At 34.9% G+C, this 16525-nt stretch overlaps 1 protein-coding gene across 17 annotated transcripts in view; it reads right to left on the bottom strand.

Moving 5' to 3' along the window:
- Nucleotides 1-16525, bottom strand: part of Zfand6 (zinc finger AN1-type containing 6) — a 69451-nt gene that overhangs the window by 16231 nt on the left and 36695 nt on the right. For 6 of the 17 annotated variants that reach the window (XM_058574082.1, XM_058574081.1, XM_058574090.1 and 3 more), the window contains 2 exons: nucleotides 10308-10385; nucleotides 7344-7465 (listed from right to left, as the gene is read on the bottom strand). The exons of 1 other annotated variant lie outside the window; for it this stretch is intronic. The gene's annotated coding sequence lies outside the window, so the exon portion shown is untranslated. The remainder of the gene's footprint in view (nucleotides 1-7343; nucleotides 7466-10307; nucleotides 10386-16525) is intronic. 10 more of the 17 variants (XM_046428801.2, XM_046428802.2, XM_058574087.1 and 7 more) reach the window with 3 other exon arrangements.

Genomic DNA, 16525 nt, shown 5'->3' with positions numbered 1-16525 from the left:
TTGACTCTTCTAGTAATGAGAAAAATACACCGTAAGTTTTGCTATATGTTACACTATTTAATCTCTAAACATTTAAACTTTGGATCAAAATTCACTTGTTAATTTATATACTTTATTCTATAACATAATATCAATTCTGGTGAAGAATGGAGAATAGGGCAGAATGCTCATGAAATCAGAAATAGGTTCAATCATTTTGGAAAGCATGTTGCAATTCACCTCATGAGTCCTATAAAAGACAAATGTTGCTCTCAATCATTCTCCTTTAATGAGCAATTCTATAGAATAACTAGAGTATAATCAGAAAAAGAACAAAGAATGATATACAAGGCATTTGCTTCACAGGATATTCACAATATTGATAAACTGAAAATAACCTAAATGCTCAACATTAGAATGGATTTTTAAAAAGCATGATACATTATTAGTGACAAGTTATACAGTCATTAATATTTTAGAATATTTTCTGATGGAAAAATGTTGGTAATGAATGAAAAGCTGCAATATGAAATATATATACAATTGAGCAAGGTGCACAGCTATAATCCCAGTGACTCAGGAGGCTGACGCAGGAGGATCACAAGTTTGAGACAGCCTCAGCAACTTTTCGAGACTTGGTCTCAAAATAAAAAATAAAAAGGGCTGGGGGTGTGGCTCAGGGGTTGAGTGCCCCTGGGTTAAATCCCCAGTAACCCTCCCCACAAAAATAAACATATATATGTTTCCAATTAGCATGAAAGGAACATCACTCAATCATCAAAACAGGTAGTATGAACATATCCACAGATGGCAAAACTAATGACTTTTTTTCCCGATTAATACCTTTTCTGTACTTTCATGATTCCCGAAAATGAAGATACTACTTGCCTAATTAGAAATAAAATTTATTTTTTTAAGTATTTAAAATTTTAAAAACTAAAAGTTAATGTGACAGAGGCATCAGTCAAGTGATGCTGTGACTCAGGAAATATTTGGGAACCACATGAAGGCAATAATCAATTATAGCAGATGGAAGAACCCCATGTGCTATTTCTCCCATACAGCAATTGGTTCTTTGGCATGAATAACATGACAGACGGTAATAACAAGCTCTTCCTTATTACAAAACAACCACCCTCTAAATGAAGGTTACTCCAAAATGGGTGTACGTATATAGCAGAGAGTATTATGTTCAAAGATCATGAAGAATGAGAAAAACCAAAGGAGGAAAATGTTTTGCAACTGAAATTTTCTTGAATTGATAAACTCTTAAGGAAAGAATTCACAATTCACTGTTATCAGGTTTACCTTTATCCTAAATTGTTTGAAAATACAGCTGATGGGTAATGGGTATTTAATGCAAATTTCAGAACCAAGAATAATAAAAGCATTTGACTGGATTACAAAAGGAAAAAATGATAAGCTTAATATTTGCCTTTAAAAAGAAATGTCCTAAAACTGTTTAGTATTTAGATCTTTAGAGTAGGAATATAATTTGAGATTTTTAAAATATTTTTTTAGTTGTCAATGTATATTTTATTTATATGTGGTGCTAAGAATCGAACCCAGTGCCTCACACATGCTAGGCAAGCGCTCTACCACTGAGCTACAACCCCAGCCCTAATTTGCGATTTTGACAAGCACCTTTCTTACTCCATGAATAAGTCATTTTAGAATTCATACAATCTTTTTTATACATATGCTACTTCAGATTCCTCCCTATCCTGCACTCCTATAAATAACTATCAAATTAAAAGATAATGATGGTGATATAGAAAAGCTAATGTCTAATATTTTGATTTTTTTTTGGTCCATATTCCTAAAAGATATTGGTCTATAGCTTTCTTTTACTTTTTTTTTTTTGATTGTAGATGGACATAATACCTGTACTTTATTTATGCATTTTTTTAATGTGGTGTTGAGGATTGAGCCCAGTGCCTCACGTTAGGCAAGTGCTCTACCACTGAGCCACAACCATAGCCCCTATAGCTTTCTTTTTTATAATGTTTACCTAGTTGTGTTATCAGGATAACTGGGTCATTATGAAGCAAATAATAAGTGATGGAGCTGGGTTTCAATCCAGGTAGTCTGGATACACCAAAGTCCACATTCAAAGTGTGGTTAACAACCGATTACAAAGGTCAAAACTTTTCAGAATAACAAGTTGTCTTTCTCACCATACTGACATGTGCACTAGTGGTATAAAAGCAAGGTGGATAAAACAGCTGGAGCCTTCCTTATCAAGGAGCCCAAACAAGTCAGTGGCATCAAACTGTACTTCTTCACCACTACACTCAACAGTAAAAAGTATTAATTTTAGACAGGGACAGTGGTGATTGCCTGTAATCCCAATTATTTGGAAGGATGAAGCAGGATTATTCCAAGTTTGACACCAATCTCAGCAATTTAGCAAAATCCTGTCTCAAAAAAATAAAAAAATAAAAAGACAGGGGATGTAGCTCTGTGGTACACCCCTGAGTTCAATCTTCGGTACTGATACAAAAATACATATAATAATTTCTTTAAATCTTGTCTTGAACACATGAGTCTTATTAATATTTTCTGTAGCTAACTGGGATGCAGGCATGAACCACTACTACTGAACAGAGAAATATGACTGAAGAAAAAAACACTTGTGCAAATCTTTATATTGTGAGCTGGCTGAATTACCTTTTCACACGGAAATAATGTTAAACTAGATATTTGGACTGCAGTATATGGAGATATTCTTGAAAACGAATGAAGTGCACCTGTCAAAACTGATAATATTCACTTTCAAGGACAGTATTCAAGCATTCAAATGAAAAAAGGCTTGACAAGTCTTTAACATTTTGAATGTTTCTGGTGATATTGATGGTGATATTAATGAAATGCAGTTAGTCAATATTAAATCAATATATGCAAGATCTGCATAAGTCAGTAAAGTAGTATTTTCAAAGTATCCAATGTGTGATGGTACAAAAATCCATTTGAAGTAAAAGATGTCAAGGATAGGTCAAAAAGGTTTTATGTGGTTTCAGATTCCACAATGCAACTATTCTTTACAAAACTAGCAGCTGTCAAGTTTTAGTGTAGTATCAAACAACTACCTCTATTATATGAAAACCTTTTTCCTTTTCCAACTACATATGAGACCAGATTTGCTTTATAATACTGTACCAGATTGAATCAAAGGTAACTATGAGAATCTTGCTATTAAGCCAGACCTTAAAGAGAGTTGCTAAAATATGTTAGTAATGCCATTCTTATCACTAAAAAGTGTGTGTATTTGGGGGATGGGGACATTTTCCATTAATTTTTAAAAAGTAAAGAAGTATTTAAAATTTTTCTCCATTTAATTTATAATCTGATGGATAACTCTAGATACACTCCTCATAAACAATCTCTTTAGGGTATTATTCACTAATTTTAGAGAACGAAAGATCCTGAAACCAAAAATTTTGAGAATTAATTGCTGCAACAAAATGTGCATTTTCAATATAGGCAGTAGCACCTCCAAGAGGCAAACACTAATTTTTTGAGGAAAGGAGGCACACCAAAAAAAAAAATCCCTTCCTCTTTATATATAGAACATAGACATATACACTATATATAAATAGATACACAGTATTATTTTTGGATTGAAAATTTTATGGAGGTGTAGGGGCAAGTTTTTAAGGGGAAAAAAAAAGTCTAAAAGGGCTCCTTGAGGGGATGGGTAATAGATAAATACTTCTATATAAACCACAAGTAAACATTAGATAAGAAGTACAATAAGATAGGGCTGGGGTTGTGGCTCAGCAGTAGAGTACTCGTCTAGCATGTACGAGGCCCTGGGTTTGATCCTCGTACTACATAAAAATAAATAAATAAAATAAAGGTATTGTGTCCAACTACAATAAAAAATAATTTTTTTAAAAAAGTAAAGTAAGATAAAAAGTACAATAAGACCATCAAAAAGCTTTTCTACCATAATACTTGCTTTGTAAGAATGAAATTCAAAGCCATGTAACTAGCAATTTTCCCAAGCCAAAATGCCTTGCATAGCAACAAATTAACAATGATTATAACTCAAAAGGCACAAAGGATTTCATGAAAAAAACAAACAAAAAAAAACAAAATAAAAACTCAAAACTAACCTGTTTATTCATCATTTAGGACAAAAAACCAGTACCTTTTAAGAAGATTCTGAAAGATCCAAAGCCATGAAAGGGTGACTTAGTTTATCTGAATGTATAACGGTATGGATAGAATAGCTATGGAGAAAATGGAAATCCTGACGGCCCTTGGTGGTGTAACTTTTTGGTAAGTAAACAACTTGCAGAACACACCAGTTGGCATTCAAATGATCAGAGAGAAAAAGGAGAAGGTAGAACAATTCCATAACTGCTGCAGTGGGATTCTAAAGCTGCAAATCTAAGGAGACAGAGTGCAAATGCTCTACTAGAAGAAAATGGATCAGCATGGCATAACTATTAAAAATTCTGTGAATGGAAGTGAATTCATAAAATGAGTTCAGATACTTTATTACATTCATAATTAAATTCATAACTCATTATTCCCTCTAACAACCTAGATAACACTCAAAGTAGTTATTCAGAGTTTACTATGGGGCAGGAACTGTTTTTATTTTACTTATCTATCATTTAATCCCCTCAAGAACACTCCATGTTGGTGCTATTGATATCCTTTCCTTCTTCTCCCTCCATCCAATAAGTACTGGGAATTGAACAAAGGAACCTTCTACCACCTAGTGACATCCTCCAGACCTTTTAGTGTTATTTTTTGAGTAAGGATCTCTCTAAATTGCTCAGGCTGTCCTCAAGTTTCTGCTCCTCCAATCTCAGCCTACTCAGTAGCTGGAATTACAGGCCTGAGCACCATTTTAAAAAAATGAGAAAAATGATACTCAAAAAGTCTTAATTTTCCCAAAATCACACATCTAGCAAGTAGCTATGTCCGTATCTTTTTTACTGAACTTAAAAATGAGAAAATGACTGTCCATATCTCTAAAAAATCTACAATTCTTCGAGCATTCATGAAGTCTTATTATTTAAAATTTATTTATTTAACCTTAAGACATTATACAGCTTTTATTAGCTGTAACCACTCCCCTTCACCACCCCAGTATTGGGGATTGAATCCAGGGGCACTCTATCACTGAGCAACACCCCCAGCCTTTTTTATTTTTTTGAGACGGGTTCTCCCTAAGTTGCCTGGGCTGGCCTTGAATTTATGATCCTTGAATCACTGGGTTAGAAGTGTACACCACCCACACTTGAGTGGCTCTCAAGAAAATTTGTTTTTGCTTTACATCTTTTTACCAAAGAAGTTCTTATCGTATGAAGAATTCAAAATTAAATATTTTAAGACTGCTAAGAAAATTTATTACCAACTTAAAATTCTGATAAAAGAATAGCAATGAATGAATACAAATAAATAAACTCAATTATAATGGCAACATGTCAATTAAATTTATTTCCCTTTGCTCCATTTCCTAGTGTTCAGTCATCAATTTCTAGTAATTTTTATGCTCTTTCCCATTCCAACTTTTAAGTCTTCTCACTTTACACAGACAAGATTTTTGTTTGTTGTTGTTTTTTGTTTGCTTGTTTTGTGCTGAAGATGGAACCCAGAGGCTGTATGTATAACTCCTGTGTTATTTTACTTATTTTTTCCCTTTGTTTTACTATCCTTTCTCCCAATCCACTTATTTAACCTTCTCCTGGAATGGCCAGTTCTCATCATACTACTTCTGTTATTTTATAATAATTGCCCCCAGGAGGAGTATTCAACATATCACACATGCTCTCCATAATTTACCCCAACCAGCCAAATTTTCCTGGAAAGTACAATGTGTGAAAAGGGAATGGCCTGGGAGTCAGGCTGGCAATAGTTTGAATTCCAGTTTTGCTGTTTTATTACCTTGGACAGGTTACTAAAATTCTCTAGCCTCAAATCCCCAAGAGGGCACTTAAATTATTTATGTAACCAGATTAAAGAATGCATACAGAAAGCATCAACGTAGTGCCTAGCACATAGAAGAAGTTCAATAATAGCTCTTATTCTGCTCTGCCTGAAAGTAGAGGATGTTTGGTTCCCACCCAACTCATGCTCATTCCTAGAAACAAGTTTTTACCCGGGTGCAGTGGTGCACGCAGCTGCTCGTGAGGCTGAGGCTGGAGGATTGATTGCAAGTTCAAAGCCAGCCTCAGCAACAGCGAGGCGCTAAGCAATTCAGTAAAACCCTGTCTCTAAATAAAATACAAAATAGGGCTGGGGATGTGGCTCAATGGTCAAGTGCCCCTGAGTTCAATCCCCAGTACCCACCGCAGGCCCCCAAAAAGAAACAAGTTTTTAACTCATAAGGCTCCTTTCTTAGTAAATGCTGTCCATTTTGCTCTCTGCCTATAACAATCCTATTTCAGGAAATCAGCTCTATCTTCCTAAAGAACTCACCAGAACCACCGCTTGGGGTACTCAGTATAATTCACTAAGTATACAACTCATTTCCCAGCTAAACTGTTAGGTCTCTTCTTCAAATCCCATTTATGCCTAACATGAATCCTACAAAATATTTTACTAATCATACTTCATTATTGTTAAAAGTTTTCATGTTAAGCAAAAAATGATTAGTTTCCATCGAAAAGGAGAAGAAAACATCATGAAAAACCGTTTTTAATCTGCAGTACTCGTAACTTCTATACTGAAACAGCTATTCAGTAAGAATGACTAATAGCCTAAGGCAATTATAAAATGCATGCATTTTTAAAAAATTATTTTTCAATTGTAGTTGGACGCAATACCTTTGTTTTATTTATTTATTATTATGTGGTGCTAAGGATCAAACCCAGGGCCTTGCACGTGCTAGGCAAGCGCTCTACTGCTGAGCCACAACCCCAGCCCTGACATGCATATTTTTTTCATTTCATTGCTTTCTCCTCCTGCAGGAAACATAATTTACAATGATGAATTAGTCCAGAGAAACTGTGAACTGGCCAACTTGGATTAAATCTAGCTCAGTCATGTTTTGTTGGTCAGCAATTTTTAAAAAATTGTTATTGAAAAATAAACTCTGAATCACTACTGGAAGAGGTAAGAAAAGCCTCTCCTACCCTCTGCATTTATTTAATCACAGAAAATTAACCACTTAAAAATTGGATAATTCTCTGTAATTGTAGCAAATGGAGATCCCAGAGGGAGCAATTTATGGTACATCCTTCTACAATTTTTATGTTTGAGGTTAAGGGGGCGCCAAGAACATACACATATTGCCCATATAATAGTTTGTTTTCAGAGATAACAAAAAATCTAGGAAAGTTCATAAAGTAAATAGATAACAAAATACATCTTGATATAAAACACTTGGGAGAAATGCTACTCACTCTGTTATAAGAATAGGGACTTTGGATTAGGATTCTTACTGTACTGAGGATGTTTTGTAGTTCTCTCTGTATAGCAGTCCCCAGTTCCCTATGTCAGATTTTCTTTCCTGCTGTTGCTTGGGCTGAAAGACAAAAAGGCTAACATGAGGACAATATCTATGGGGATACTACATACTACATATTCTTTCCTAGCAAATAATTAATGCATCATTTCCAACATATTAGGTCACATAATAAGAAACCTGAAAGTTAATTCCAGTAAGTACCAATTTCACTTTCCTATTGGCAGATACCACATATACACATTTTGTGTCTGACTTCTCTCAAATTATTCATGAGATTCAACCATTCTGTTTTTTCTAATAGTAATTTATTCATTCTTATTGTTATACAGCACATTCTACTGTACAAAGAAACCACAATCTATTCTAGTACTAATGGGAATTTTGGAAATTTCTAGTTCATATTTCAATTGTGAATGTTATTTTATGTATCTTCTGGCTGAAAAAATACATAATTTGGTTTGGTACACACCTAGCAGTAGAAACACTGGGTCATACACTATATGGATATTATTAATTCATTCCAAAGTGGTTACACAAATTTGTACTCTCCTAGTAACGTATAAGCATTCAGGTTCTTCCACATCTCACCAGTATTTAGTATTATCTGCTATTTTGGGCTGAATGGTGGCTTTAAAGACATGTCCATGTCCTAAACTCCTGGAACCTGTAAATACTTCTTCATAAAGCAAAAGATGTCATTTAGAATTTGGAGAAGAGGATTTATCTGGATTATCCAGGTGAGCTCTAAGTGGAATTACATGTATCCTTTGAATAAAGAGCCAAAGAAGAGGGAGTGGTTTAAGATAGACATATAGTAACACTTGATACTGACTTCTAGGCTCCAGAATCAAGGGAGACATTTCTTTGACTTAGCCATCCAGTTTATATTAATGTTACAAAAGCCCTAAGAAATAAACATATCTGCCTTTTTATTTTAAATATTCTTGTGACTAAACAGTGATATATCAATGTAGTCTTACTGATTTTCCCTGCCATTAAGTCTAATACAGCTGAGCACATTTGTATATGTTTATTAGCCATTTTGGTGTCCTGTATCCTCTTTTGTTAAGTGCCTGAAGTTTTCTGGGCTAGGGATGTGGCCCAGTGGTAGAATACTTGCCTGGAATGCATGAGGCCCTGGGTTCTATCCCCAGCACCAAAAAAAGATTTTTATGCAAGTTTTTTGTTGTATTGTTTCCCTTTTGCTCCTTATGTCTTCCACTTCTGGTGTCTTAGGTCAAAGTAATCTAATTTAGATTTTGTTAACAAATGTTCTTTTTTTAATGGTGCTTTTAGATGTTATTTTAAATAAACGTTTGCCTACTCCAAGGTCATAAAGACATTCTATATTTTCTTCTCAATTTTTTAATTTTATCTTTCATATTTAGATACATAATCTATCAGGTTTTTGTTTTTGGTATGAAACGAAACAGGTGTTTAAGATTCATTGTTTTCCCCATAGGATATGTAATTGACCAAAAAATATTTACTGAAAAGATCATCCTTTTCCTATTATAACTCATTCTCATCTTTTTCCATCCCCAAGTATCACACATGAATGGCTCTTTTCCTTGGTTCTCAGTTCTTTAACTGATCAATTTGTCTATCCTGTTTTAAATTACTAGAGTTTTAAAAATATCCTTAGGAATATTAGAATTAATTACTAAGAATCAAACTGTCTGCTAAGGATATCTAGTACAAGATTCAGATATCTGGTATTGTTCTTACTCATGATTTCATTGGTTATTCTTATTCTTGGCTCTTTGCACTTCCACACAAATTTTAGATTAAGTTCATCTTGGGAGCAAGGGAGGTGGGGAGGACGGGCAGGCTGTAACAGGGATGCAACCCAGTGGTGCTCTACCACAGAGCCACATCCCCAGCCCTTTTTATTTTGAGAAAAGTGTCTTGTTAAGTTGCCCAGACTCAAACTCTGCGATCCTTTTGCCTCCGTCTTCTGAATGTCTGGAATCACTGGGATTATAGGTAGGTACCACCACACCCCACTAGTTTACTAAATTTTACTTAAAAAACAACTTAATATGTTAATTTAGATTTCTATTGAATTTACATCAGGGAAAAGAAGAAAAGGAAGGAAGAAAGATAAAGGAGGAGGAAAGGAAGAGATTAAGCATCTTTAAAAACATTTAACAAAATGTTGTTTTAAACTTAGTTGCTTCCAGGCACTAATCTGTTATGCAGCAAGTGATGACTAATATAGTTACTGGTATATGTCTCTGCTTCTGTGCTTGCCTTCCAATAGTCTATTTTCAATGGAGCAGCCAGTGATTTGGAGTAAAATATAAACCAAATCACACTGGTTGCTTATTCAAAATCCTCCAATGGTTTCCTAACTCACATAGGGTAAAAGCAACTCTTAACCATGACTAAAGGGATCCTCACAATCTGCAGCACCCCTCCCCCTTCTAGTCTCTATTAAACACATGTCAAGTATGTTCCTATCTCAAGACATTTGTACTTGATTCCTTCTATTCTCCAAAATTTTTATGACTAAACTCTCTCCATTCCCCTTAAGTCTTTGCTCATCACCTTTTCAGGTAGACCTTCTCTCAATACCCTACTTAAAATTACCCCCACTGTACTTTATAAGCCTTCTCAGTATTATTATTCTTTAATGCCTTTATCTTAATTTACTATTAAATTAAACTTATTCTGTCTTCCCTCTAAAACATTACCTTCATAATGAAAGGGGCTTTTGACAATTTTGTTCACTGGTGCTTAAAATAAGGCTTGGCAAATGGTCAGGCACTTAATATTTGTTGAATGCATGACTGAAACTGCTCTGTCACCTTGCCAGCACACTGCCGCTAACAGGCAAGAAACTAAAAAGAATCATTTTAAAGAAATGGAATTTGGCTGGGCATGGTAGTGCATTTACCTTTAATCCTGGCTACTTGGGAGGCTGAGGCAGGAGGATCACAAGTTTGAGGCCATCCTTGGCAACTTAAGTGTGACCCTGTCTCAAAACAAAAAAAAAATGGAAAGGGCTAGGGATATAGCTCATTGATAAAGTGCCTCTGAGTTTGATCCCCAGTACCACAAAAATAAAATTAAAGAAACTGAATTTGCTATTAAGAGAGTAGACCCTGCTAGCAGGATCTGTTGGAATAACATAGGTTATACAGTTTGTACACTGGACAAAGATGCCTAGCCTCATGCTCTAAGCTTTTGAGCATGTTTTCCAATTGAATTCATTTAGAAATGGGTTCATTTAGCAATCTGCCTAATTTAGCATATACCAAACAGTAAATTTTTTTTTTTTTTTTTTTTTTTTTTTGTGGTGCTGGGGATTAAACCCAGGGCCTTGTGCATGCGAGGTAAGCACTCTACCAACTGAACTATGTCCCCAGCCCTCAAAGAGTAATTTTATGAGTGAAATTTAAGTTGTAAGTCAATTTTATGTTCTCAAAACTGCCCTTGGTTCTGTATTGCTTACCTTGAAGAATAAGACATAGTTTTTACCTACACAAGGCCACTTAATATCTTTTGCAAAAAAAGGAGGAAAACCCACTCAAAATTTCCCACTGGCTTCCATATCCATGGACATTCATTAAAATTTCTTCTCAAAAACACCATACAGAACTCAACTCAACATAAAATAAGATCTGTAATACATAAAATCTATACACATAACCTTCTCTTTAATTTCTTCTTCTTTGACCCTAAAGCTTGTAAGCCACATAACCATGGCTTTCAAGCAGCCGTTCAACAATGCTTCACCTCCTTGTCCTAACCATTCTAAGGAATCTCTCTTCTACCCTTTAAGGCAAATCTCCTACTTGGTTTCCAACATTTGTAAATGATTCTCTCTCAAGATTTTTTAGTTTAATACTGTCATTCTCTAAATTTAAATCTCTTCTTGCTCCCTTGAAATTCAGTAAAAACTTTCAACAGAAATAATTGGCTTAACTTATTTATAGGGCTGGGAATGTGGCTCAGTGGTAAAGTGCTTGCCTAGGATACAGGAGGCTCAGTTCAATCCCCAACACGTAACAACAACAATAAAACACAATATTTACATAGTGCCTTATGTACCAAGCCCTATTCTAAAAGCACTTTATAAATATCAGTTTCTTCATAATAATCCTATGATGTTAATATTATCACCATCTTTATTTCAAAAACAAGAAAACTGAGGCCGAGTAGTTGAGGAAACTGTTCAAGGTCATTCAGCTAGTAAATGACAGAGCTGGGATTTAACAGGAGCAGTCTGGCTGGAGTGTACCCTCTAAGTCAACTCCAGAGGTCTCTCTGGACCCCCCAGGGATTCTTAAGATCCTTTCAGAGATCCAGGAGGTCAAAGTGTTTTTCACAATAGCAAGAACTTTATCTTTTTCATTTTGTTGGTATTTACGCTAAAACAAGAGGGTAAAAAAAAAGAGTTGGAACCTTAGCATGGATGAAGGCAGAGCACTAAACTATTCTAGCAGTCATTATATTCTTTATTACCATACCCTCACAGAAAGTTTCATTCAGGCATATTCTTGATGAAACAAAATTATTAATTTTATTAAATCCTGATACAGATAACACTCTGCTTTACCTCTTTGATCTACTCTGGGATCTTGGTACCCCAGAGTAAAAAAAATCCTTCCTCATTCTAGTTTCCCATCTATGTACCACAAATTGAAGTCTACCTTTGTACAGACTCTAGGCTCACAGCTACTAAATCATTCTCCCATTTCAGAGAAAAAGCCTAGTGAGGAAATAAATATCTATACAAATTGAGAAGTAAACAACTATCAGTTACTTATAATAATAAATGTCATCTTTTGTGAACTGAAATATGACTAATGAATAAATAAGAAGTCTCTTAAGGCCAGAGAGACTGTAATATAAAACAAAAACACCGAATTTAACACAAAAAACAATTATCTAGTTTGAAAGAGTTGTAACTGCAGCATTCTAGATTAGGTCTGTAAATTTTTCCTTTCCTAAAGCACCAAACAGTAAGTATTTTAGATTTTGTGGGCCATGCTGGCTCTGTTACAATTGTTCAAATCCACCTTGGTAGTGAAAAAGAAGTCAGACAATTGTGGAGAAATGGATGTAGCTGTGTTCCAATAAAACTTCTATTTATGATAAAATGTAACTGAAAAGATTTGGTTAGCAGACCACAGGTTTTGGCAATTCCTCCTCTATGATCAGTGCCAGGCATGTAGAAGGTACTCAAACACTGGGCGAATAAACGAAAGATTTCAAAATTAGTTTGGTTAGAAATATCAGGAAAAACATAACAAAATTCCATGGCTGTAAGCCAGTTTTACTGTCATTTATTACAGAGCTCTTTGTTCAAGGATGTCTCAATAGACTTCTTTGTGATGTCTACTGTTCTGCAAGGCACTATAAAAGACAGAAGTTTATAACACATGGTTCTGCTCTCTAGGATCAATGTAGGGGCCTGGGAATGTAGCACAGTGGTAGAGTGTATGCGTGCTCAGCATGTGCCAGGCTCTTGATTCAATCCCCAGCTCAAAAAAAAAAAAAAAAAAGGATCAATGCAGGTACTAGAACAGAAATATTAATGTCTGATTTCATGTACCTGTATAGGTATATATGCAATTCCAAAATCACAAATCACAAAAATACAAAATGCTAAACTGCTAAGAAACACCAAATTACAAAGTTTGAAATACAGCACTATAACTTCATAGCAATATTTTTGAAAGGACTTCAAAATGACTGCAAGATAGTCCAGAACTTGACTTCTCTTTTATTAGTTAAAATATAATACTTTGGGAAATGGATAATAAACATCTTGAAAAGAGGCATAACTGTAAGTCATTACAAAACAACTTTCATACACATAGGGTCAACTTGATATATGGCACAGTGAAAAAAAAAAAGGACTAAAAGTTGGTTCCAATTCTATCACTTACTATAAATAAAAGGTCAGCCTCAAGTTTCTCATATGAGGATAGGTGTGATACCTGCCTTTTCTAATTCATAGGAATTTGAGGAAGATCAAGTGGGGGCAGTTTTGGCAGAAAACACATTATGACAAATAGCAATACGAAGCTTAGTACAGATTTAGGTGGCTGAAAAGTCAAACATATGCAGTTTATAATTAGAGAGAAAGTAGCAAACTGTCTAGTATTTACTAATAGCTGTAATCATAAATCCAAGATTCCTTATTTACCCATTGCTCATCAAGGGCAGGTACATAAAAAGCCTCTTTGCCACAAAGATAGTTATCACTTATTAGGAGTTTTCTGAAAATGTCTCACTTTCATCTGAGATGATACCACTTTCTTGATGAAGTATGAGGGAATGATTACTAACATCCTCTTCTCAAAAGTTTATAAAATGATACATCAATTACTCTGAACAACTGCCAGCAAAAATTTTTCTAAATGCTCATACTCAGCATTTATAATTGTAAAAGGATGAAAGCAAGTACAGCTATACACTATATAATGATTTTTGGTCAATGACCAACTCCAAGTATAATGGGTGGTTGCATAAAATTTTATCACCTGTTGAAGTCTTAGCCATCTTAGTTTGTGTGAGTACATTTTGCTCGTGCTGAATGGTGAAAGTGTCCAAAAACTCATTTCTCAGAACATATCCCAATCATTAGGTGACGTGTAAATATAGTCTATCTGAGGAGAATTCTGTATGCTTGGAATATAGTATGGTTAAGAAATGATCCTAGAAACGGAATAAAGCCACATCATGAAAGTTTAGTATCCATGATAAGGATTCTACATTTAAACCTGCAGGCAAGAGGAAATCCCATCACCTAAAACAGGAAGAAGAGCTCAACAAGTGCCTCTACAACATACTATCATTTTTATATACCTCATATTGTTCTGCAAAGAATTCAAAGTGACTTTAAAATGCATGCTGCATGACAACATCAAAAGTCAGTAAAAATGGTCAATCCAAGGGAAAATGGTAAAAAAGATATTAGAAATATTGTCAATAAGCAAAATGTAATATGCCCATAGGGGCCTATTTGATAATTAGAAGCTATTCAGCTGACGTTATTCCTCTTAGCATCTAACACAAAGACAGATATGACTGGTTAGAAGGCACAATATTCTAAGAACAACAAAATCAATTATTTAGGAGGAATACAATTAAATCTTGACCTAAGTAGCAGAACAACACTTCACCTAAGTGTTCATTGGTAGAATACAATATGGATATGGTCTACAATATCTGCAAGGTAAAATATAAATTTCTAGTGTTGTTTCTGGATCCACTTTTCTATATAAACCAACAGTATCATGGCCAACTTCAGGTAACACTTTACAAGGAGCAAGACTTACAAATAAAATCTTAAAGCATCTAAGGATATGCACACACTTACATACATCATTTAGGCAATCCTTCATAAAGGGGGGGTGGGGAACTGGGTAAACTGGGCCACAAATCTCTGCTTCAAGTAATACATTCGTTTTTAGTATTTTCACAAACCAACTTTCCATAAGAGATTTAATTTGAAACAAGTTCAAAATTCAAACTCTATTTTAAGTCCTTGATTAAGAGCAAATCCATGCCGGGTGCAGTGGTGCACACTTGTAATCCCAGTGGCTCAGGAGACTGAGACAGGAGGATTGAGTTCAAAGCCAGCCTTAGCAATGGCAAGGTGTTAAGCAACTCAATGAGACCCTGTCTGTAAATAAAATACAAAACAGGGCTAGGGATTTGGCTCAGTGGTCAAGTGTTCCTGAGTTCAATCACCAGTCCCCCACAACCCCTGAAATCCCCAAAGAAAGAGCACACCCGTAACAATTAACAGTAAGCCAGTCTTAAAGTAGAGTCCATATATTTTCATGAACCTTTTAGAATACAACAAGGTCACTAGGTCAGTGACTAAAGCAGCCACCCCACCTCTGAACTGAGATACTCTTGAGTACCCAAAGATCACTAATTTATCTCACTAAATTCTTCACTTTTCCCCTAAATTAAAAAATAGGATCAGGATACTACACAATTATATATATTAGTAAGCACTCGTTGAAAATGTCAATTCATCATTATTATTATAAACTAAACCCTTACCAAGTCTATAGGAGAGTGGTCATATTCTCTCTCTCTCTCTCTCTCTCTCTCACACACACACACACACACACACACACACACACACCCCTCTTTTTAACAACTTAAGAAGTTAAAATTACTCATTGCCTCCTTGCTAACATTCCCTTCTAATACAATCCGTTAGAAGTTTGTAAGTGTTGATGCTTACTCAAGTTTACAACAACCCTATTTGCTCTTGATGTCCTTCTGGAACCAGAGATAATCCCTCTAGAAAAGTTAATTAGACCTAGTGAATACCTGCCCCAATGAAGCAACCTACAATCAGGGACTGGGGCAGGGAAAAGACAGAATTCCAGACACATAACTCTTTTTAATAACTCTCCCTTTTTCTTTCTTCAGGTAAAATGGATTTCTGTTCCCATATGTTCTGGTTCCTGATTAAAATCTAGTAAACAGCAATTTCTTCGAGAACGTAAGACCATGTTTCTACCCTTGGTAACTTCCTTAATATGTACAAAGTTCTAAACATAAAGTGAATTATCATGGTGAAATTGACTACTTTTAGCCCTTAATGGGATCATTCAAAACAGTTAAGATTCTCTTACAATTACGACCTCTAACTGAAATTTCAGCCTTCTAGAAAGATTCTAATACATCACATAAAACATGACCAACTTTCAAAGGTATTTCTAGATTAGGAAGAACTCTGACATCTAAATATTACAATTTTTATTTTCATAAAGCACACAGACTGCTCACTTTAATACAAAAAGCAGTCACTGACAGATATCAATACATGCAATATTGTTTAACTTATCTGTTAATAATACTTTACTTAAAATAACTTTAACTACATTACAATGAATTTTACAAACTGCCTAAAAATCACTTTATTAAAACCCAGAGAAAATAGACCTAACTTTCTCCAAAATTCCTGAAGAAAGTACTTTTGCTTCCCTTTCTCTTCTTTTATTGAGTTAGAGCCAATACAAGAGTCCATTTTTCATGTTCCAGACAAACAGAAACATCATGCTTAATGTATATACTTTATCTAGTGTCCAACACAGTAGCCATTTAGCCACCCATGGCTAGGGAGGATGTGAAATA

Source organism: Marmota monax, unplaced genomic scaffold (genome assembly GCF_021218885.2).
Source record: "Marmota monax isolate L192 unplaced genomic scaffold, Marmota_monax_Labrador192_F-V1.1 WCK01_AAM20220418_F8-fsc00179, whole genome shotgun sequence".
In the NCBI taxonomy this organism is placed as follows: domain Eukaryota; kingdom Metazoa; phylum Chordata; class Mammalia; order Rodentia; family Sciuridae; genus Marmota; species Marmota monax.
Note: the sequence above shows the minus strand (reverse complement) of the source record. Positions and strands in the feature narration are given on the sequence as shown.